Raw genomic sequence first — 7,953 nt, 5'->3', positions numbered from 1 at the left:
AGTGCTTGGCAGAGGGTTCATCGAACCACAATCATACTATCTTTCTACTATTCCACTCCCGAACAGCGAGCGGGAAAAACGAACACCTAAACCTTTCTGTTCGAGCTCTGATTTCTCTTATTTTATTTTGATGATCATTCCTACCAATGTACGTTGGGCTCAACAAAATATTTTCGCATTCGGAAGAGAAAGTTGGTGACTGAAATTTCGTAAAAAGGTCTCGCCGCGACGAAAAACGTCTATGCTGTAACGACTTCCATCCCAACTCGTGTATCATATCTGCCACAAACTCTCCCCTATAACGTGATAATACAAAACGAGCTGCCCTTTTTTGCACCCTTTCGATGTCCTCCGTCAATCCCACCTGGTAAGGAGCCCACACCGCGCAGCAATATTCTAACAGAGGATGAACGAGTGTAGTGTAAGCTGTCTCTTTAGTGGACTTGTTGCATCTTCTAAGTGTCCTGCCAATGAAACGCAACCTATGGCTCGCCTTCCCGACAATATTATCTATGTGGTCCTTCCAACTGAAGTTATTCGTAATTTTAACACCCAGGTACTTAGTTGAATTGACAGCCTTGAGAATTGTACTATTTATCGAGTAATCGAATTCCAACGGATTTCTTTTGGAACTCATGTGGATCATCTCATACTTTTCGTTATTTAGCGTCAACTGCCACCTGACACACCATACAGCAATCTTTTCTAAATCGCTTTGCAACTGATACTGGTCTTCGGATGACCTTACTAGACGGTAAATTACAGCATCATTCTGCGAACAATCTAAGAGAACTGCTCAGATTGTCACCCAGGTCATTTATATAGATCAGGAACAGTAGAGGTCCCAGGACGCTTCCCTGGGGAACACCTGATATCACTTCAGTTTTACTCGATGATTTTCCGTCTATTACTACGAACTGCGACCTTCCTGACAGGAAATCACGAATCCAGTCGCACAACTGAGACGATACCCCATAGCTCCGCAGTTTGATTAGAAGTCGCTTGTGAGGAACGGTGTCAAAAGCTTTCCAGAAATCTAGAAATACGGAATCAACTTGAGATCCCCTGTCGATAGCGGCCATTACTTCGTGCGAATAAAGAGCTAGCTGCGTTGCACAAGAGCGATGTTTTCTGAAGCCATGCTGATTACGTGTCAATAGATCTTTCCCTTCGAGGTGATTCATAATGTTTGAATACAGTATATGCTCCAAAACCCTACTGCAGACCGACGTCAATGATATAGGTCTGTAGTTAAATGGATTACTCCTACTACCCTTCTTGAACACTGGTGCGACCTGCGCAATTTTCCAATCTGTAGGCACAGATCTATCGGTGAGCGAGCGGTTGTATATGAGTGCTAAGTAGGGAGCTATAGTATCAGCGTAATCTGAAAGGAACCTAATCGGTATACAATCTGGACCTGAAGACTTGCCCGTATCAAGCGATTTGAGTTGCTTCGCAACCCCTAGGGTACCTACTTCTAAGAAACTCATGCTAGCAGATGTTCGTGTTTCACATTCTGGAATATTCCATTCGTCTTCCCTCGTGAAGGAATTTCGGAAAACTGCGTTCAATAACTCCGCTTTAGCGGCACAGTCGTCGATAACAGTACCATCGGCACTGCGCAGCGAAGGTATTGACTGCGTCTTGCCGCTTGTGTACTTTACATACGACCAGAATTTCTTCGGATTTTCTACCAAATTTCGAGACAATGTTTCGTTGTGGAACCTATTAAAGGCATCTCGCATCGAAGTACGTGCCAAATTTCGCGCGTCTGTAAGTTTTAGCCCATCTTCGGGATTTCGCTTTCTTCTGAACTTCGCATTCTTTTTCCGTTGCCTCTGCAACAGCGTTCGGACCTTTTTTTGTGTACCACGGGAGATCCGTTCCAATTTATGATGTATGAATCTCTCAGTTGCTGTTGCTACTATATCTTTGAATTTGAGCCACATCTCGTCTACATTCGCATAGTCAGTTCGGAAGGAATGGAAATTGTCTTTTAGGAAGGCTTCTAGTGACACTTTATCCGCTTTTTAAATAAAATTATTTTGCGTTTGTTTCCGATGGATTTGGAAGAAATGGTATTGAGCCTAGCTACAACGACCTTGTGATCACTAATCCCTGTATCAGTCATGATGCTCTCTATCAGCTCTGGATTGTTTGTGGCTAAGAGGTCAAGTGTGTTTTCGCAACCATTTACAATTCGCGTGGGTTCGTGGACTAACTGCTCGAAATAATTTTCGGAGAAAGCATTTAGGACAATATCGGAAGACGTTTTCTGCCTACCACCGGTTTTGAAGAAGTATTTTTGCCAACATACCGAGGGTAGGTTGAAGTCCCCACCAACTATAACCGTATGAGTGGAGTATTTATTTGTTACGAGACTCAAACTTTCTCTGAACCGTTCCGCAACTGTATCATCGGAGTCTGGGGGTCGGTAGAAGGAGCCAATTATTAACTTAATTCGGCTGTTAAGTATAACCTCCACCCATACCAATTCGCACGGAGTATCTACTTCGACTTCACTACAAGATAAAACACTACTGACAGACACAAACACTCCACCACCAATTCTGCCTAATCTATCTTTCCTGAACACCGTAAAAATTTCTGCAGAACTTATTTCAGGCTTTAGCTAGCTTTCTGTACCTATAACGATATCAGCTTCTGTGCTTTCTATTAGCGCTTGAAGCTCAGGGACTTTTCCAGCGCAACTGCAACAATTTACAACTATAATTCCGACTGTTCCTTGACCCAAGCACGTCCTTAACTGCCATGCACCCTTTGACATTGCAGCCCACCCCGTACTTTCCCGAGGCCTTCTAACCTAAAAAACCGCCCAGTCCACGCCACACAGCCTCCGCTACCCGTGTAGCCACCAGCTGAGTGTAGTGAACTCCTGACCTATTCAGCGGAACCAGAAACCCCACCACCCTATGGCGCAAGTCAAGGAATCTGCAGCCAACACGGTCGCAAAACCGCCCGAGCCTCTGACTCAGACCCTCCACCCGGCTCTGCACCAAAGGTCCGCAGTCGGTTCTGTCAACGATGCTGCAGATGGTGAGCTCTGCCTTCATCTCGTAAGCAAGACCGGCAGCCTTCACCAAATCAGATAGCTGCTGGAATCCAGAGAGAATTTCCTCAGATCCAAAGCGACACACGTCATTAGTGCCGACATGTGCCACCACCTGCAGCTGGCTGCACCCTGTGCTCTTCATGGCATCCGAAAGGACCCTTTCCACATCAGGAATGACTCCTCCCGGAATGCACACGGAGTGCACACTGGATTTCTTCCCCTCCTTAGCCGCCGTTTCCCTAAGGGGCCCATTACGCGCCTAACATTGGAGCTTCCAACTGCCAGTAAGCCCACCCTCTGCGATTGTCCGGACCTTGAAGGCTGAGAATGATCCTCTGAAACAGGGCAGGCAGCTGCATCTGGCTCAGCCAGAGACAGTGCCTGAAACCGGTTTGTCAGACGCATCGGGGAGGCTTTCTGATCAGCCTCCGGGGACGCCTTTCGCTGCCTGCCACGCCTTGGAACGACCTCCCAATCAACCACAGGCGAGGGCTCAGCCCCACTGCGGGTAGCAACCGGGGCAACCACAGCGGCAGACCGATCTGGGGACAGACGGGACGAGGTTGACATCCCCATGATACCCAAGTCCGGCTCCCCACAGTGGTGTCCATTGGCAACAGCCTCAAGCTGCGCGACCGAAGTCAGCGCCGATTGCAGCTGTGAGCGAAGGGATGCCAAGTCAGCCCTCATCCGAACACAGCAATCGCAGTCCCTGTCCATTCTAATCGATGTTGAACAACAGTTACTGAAGCACGAGTCCGTGCCTAGATAACGCAAGCGAAACACGCAAAGAATTTATCAACTAACGTGTACAAATGCCTAACGACTGCGCTACAATCTGCTGAATTTACGATTACAGTAACTAAAACTCGAAATTGCACCTCCTATACGAAACTCACACGCAATTTAAATAAGAATCTACGAAGTAAACACTAAAGCGCGATGCTACAACTGTCAAATACTATAATACGCCCGAAATATATGAATTAAACAATGCAAGGAGCCAAAAACACGCAAAGAAATTAATTAAACTATCTAACAAATAAGTAAGCTAGGGTTATACGACTTGCTGCTGCAGCTGCTTATCCAACGGCGGCAGGGAGCACAATGGATGTGACCAACCGACACTGGCTGTAAAAAAAAAAAAAAAAAAAAAAAAAAAAAAAAAAAAAAAAAAACTTTATTACCATCATTTTTTCCAAAGTTAAATTCTCTAAAACTTCTGTTGAAAACATTGTGAAATTGTCTGGTATTTAAAAAACAAATTGGGCCAACTTGTTAATAAATTAAAAAGTTTACGGAATTACTTCTTTTGCTTCTGTGGATGTTCTGGAAAACTATTGCAGATACACATCTGGGACAATTTTTGTTAGATTCACCAGATTAATAACAACAAAATAAATGGAAATAGTGCTTCACTTTAACCTCGTACAGTTTTGTGATGGCTTCATGATAGCGAAGTTGCTAAATTTCAAGCAAAATCTTCTATCAGGTGTAACTCCGTAACTAAATATTTGCGGACATATGTTTGTATGAACTTTTTTCTCTAGTTTTACTTGTAGAATAACATATTAAAATATTTACATCTCTTCATGAATCAAACTGTACATATGCCAGTAATACTTTCAACGAATCTATCTTATTTGCCGTACTCGTTTTTTTGATTGTGCAATTCTGCAAGCTCCACTCTTTATACGGGGCGTTCAAAACGTCTCACCGCAGTGCCGTATGATTGTTAGCCGCGCATGCCGTATGCCGCAGCGAATTTACCGAAATGAAAATAGAAGTTATTATTTTATCTAATATTCACTTTTACTTACAAATTTTCACATTACATGTTGACAGTGTCCCTCCTGTTGTTGAATACACAATTCAATTCATCTAATCATGAATATACAATGGATTTGCAGTACTCTACACACGAGAATTTTGCGAGTTCATGTACCCAGATAAATGAAACCACGCCCCATCAATAAATAACATTTCATTAAGAATATCCCCTCCATTTTTAACGAAATTTTTGAACCATTGACAATAATGCAGTCTCTTGCCATGATCAGTATTTTTCAGTTCTTGCACGACTGTCACTTTGAATGGGAAAAGTTCTAATTTTTTCCTTACAGCTGTGTGTGCCGTTCCGACACTAACATCGACTTCCTGGGCGAGTTTTGTTACTGACTTGTTCGGACTCATGGACATTTTATCGGAAATATCGAGTAGTTTAACCTCAGACAAAACGCTAGGACGACTACTTCTCCGTGCATGTGTTACCGAACCCGTACTTCGAAATTTGTTAATCAAATCTCGCGATGTGAGAGTTTTGTCTCGGGGGAAAACTGAATTAAATGTTCGACGAATTGAAACCGTGTATTTACCGCCAGCTTTGACCACTTGTTCGACAAAAAACACACGTTCTTCAATGGTTAGCATTTTAACAGTGACAAAAACGAAAAAAACGAACAAAGTATGACCGCACGAGGATTCTGGTACAGACGTCGAGATACTGGGACAGCGTTGTTAGAGAGGCCATCGAAATTCGCACCAATGACGACCTCATAAACCGTGACTGTGGCTATAATCTTAGCAAGGCTTGGAACTAGCGATTGGGTTAATGAAGAGTAAATCGAGCAAACGCATAGTGGTGACGACCACGGCGGACAGAGCCATCACACCGACGTCATCTCAGACGCCGTCCCAATCTGTTCCACCGCGCTACCGTGGCGCGGGGCGCGGACGGCGGAGGGAGCGCGCCGCGGGCGGAGGGTATTTAAATCGGCCGCCACCGCGACCGAACCCAGTTCCCCCTGAGCAGCCACAGCGTACGGATCTCCGTGCCGGCGCGTTCACAGGAGCTCAGTCCGTCAGTTCACCTGATGATGGCGTCATGTTTGATCGCCGAAATATTGTGCCCGTTGGACACTATAGACCGGCAGTACACCCGTGGATATTTTGATTAAAGTAACTAAACTTAAACGTTCAAGTCAACACGTAAAGCCGTGGGCACACGGATCGTGAGTCCGAGCGTTGAGCGTGCCGAGTTTCTGACGTCAGAGCATGGAATGGCACGCTCGGGCGTCTTTCCGAATGTGCAGAGCAACATCTGGCATGTCAGATATTCTGAGCGTGCGTCTGAGCTTTGACCAATGGGATGGCACAACGCCAACTACGTCACAAGCACGCCGTCTCCATTCAGCACAGAGTTGTGAGGTGCCATATTGGCATTCATTTCAAGCCTATATGTATAAACGCCCTTCCGAGCACCAGGAAACTGAGAATCACTGCAAAACCCGTTGTTAACTGTGTGATTCGTTTCAATAAAATAATCAGAAACATCATATTCGTGACAAAGGAATTATTGTAACATGCGTATAATGAGAGTAGGCAATTTGAAGGCAGCGACACACTGAACATCCACCCAAAACGCATTGTTCTTGGTACAATTTGTTATAATGAAGTTTCAATTAGTAACATATCTACTAATAAGGTTTTTAGCAAGAGGTAAGATACTGTGATTAGAGACCAAATGTGTGATGCTGGTTTAGCGTAATGAATAGCGTCACTGTGCTACAATGAGTTTCTTTTTCCTAACATTCGCATTTTTATTAGGTTCTGATATTTTATTATTAGTTTAATATAAGTATAGACTATAATATTTGATGTTATGGAAATAAAAGTTCACCATTTTTTGAGGGGTGACTTTGTTCGATTGGCTTAATCTAAAGGACAGCTTGCGCTACTTGTATAAAGATATTTTGCTCCTTCTTCTTTTACGTTTCGTAATTCACATGTTGCAAAGATTCTGCTACTGGGTAGGAACAGTGATCAAGTAAGACTGACCTTGGGGTTTTACTAAAGTGTGGGAATGATGAAATAATGTTTATCTTATGCGGAGAAGTATTACAAAATTTTAACGCACAGTTTGTAATGGACCTTTCATAAGCCTGTGTCCTTATTGACTGGACATGACACTTTCCTTTTCATGGACGATGGAAGTAATGTGCGTTTTAATAGAGCTAAAGTGGGAATTTTACGCCCGCCCGTTGACTAAACAGTGTGATTTACGAACTAGAAACATCCCTCGACTGTCTCTGGAGTGCGTTGCGATCGCGTATACGACGTTGTGGACCACGTACCGTATGCACAAGTCGCATCGTTCCTGAGCGTTCAGCAGCGCGTTGAACTTGCCACTCTCAACGTTAACATTCGACAGCACGGTCTGTGTGCCGACGACTCAACGACACACACCAACGATGCTACTGACGCTGGCTGCGATAAACGAAACAGTGGAATGTTGGGAGAGTCCACTTGAAGGGAAGTAACTCAGGCAGGAGAACAATCATACAAGCGCGGCTAACAATCGTACGGCACAGCGGAGAGACTTTTTGAACACACCGTACAATATGACTGAAGCTGTACAGATGTCATTTACAGACATTGCCTGGCAATATCGTTCAGCGTAAGTCATCTGGAATACAAACTGCCGGATACGGGCACCTCGTGAAAACTTTGGCTTTAACTGCACAAAGGTCGTAATTTACCACATCGTGCTTGATGCCAGACGCTGATGCGGATAACAATACAAAGGCCCCACAACAGAATTTTCTGTGTCGCTTCACGATAAAGTCGAAACCCGTGATTACAAACGAGCACGTTCATTTTCCGTATCACGGCCGACGCGCTCTTACTGCAGCGGGTGCGCAGATAACCGCCATTAGCCCGCGGCGGTCGGCCCGTCCCCGCCTGAGCTGGGCAGAGGCGGCTTCCGGAGGCGAGGTGCCCCGGTCAGCGCGCTAACTGTCCCGCAAACCCCGCTGCCTGCGGGTAATTATACAGCCCCGCACAGTGTGTTCCAGGCCGGCCTTAATCACCTCTTAATT

This window comes from Schistocerca gregaria, chromosome 5, assembly GCF_023897955.1.
Source record: "Schistocerca gregaria isolate iqSchGreg1 chromosome 5, iqSchGreg1.2, whole genome shotgun sequence".
In the NCBI taxonomy this organism is placed as follows: Eukaryota; Metazoa; Arthropoda; class Insecta; order Orthoptera; family Acrididae; genus Schistocerca; species Schistocerca gregaria.
This window is presented reverse-complemented; position numbering follows the sequence as displayed.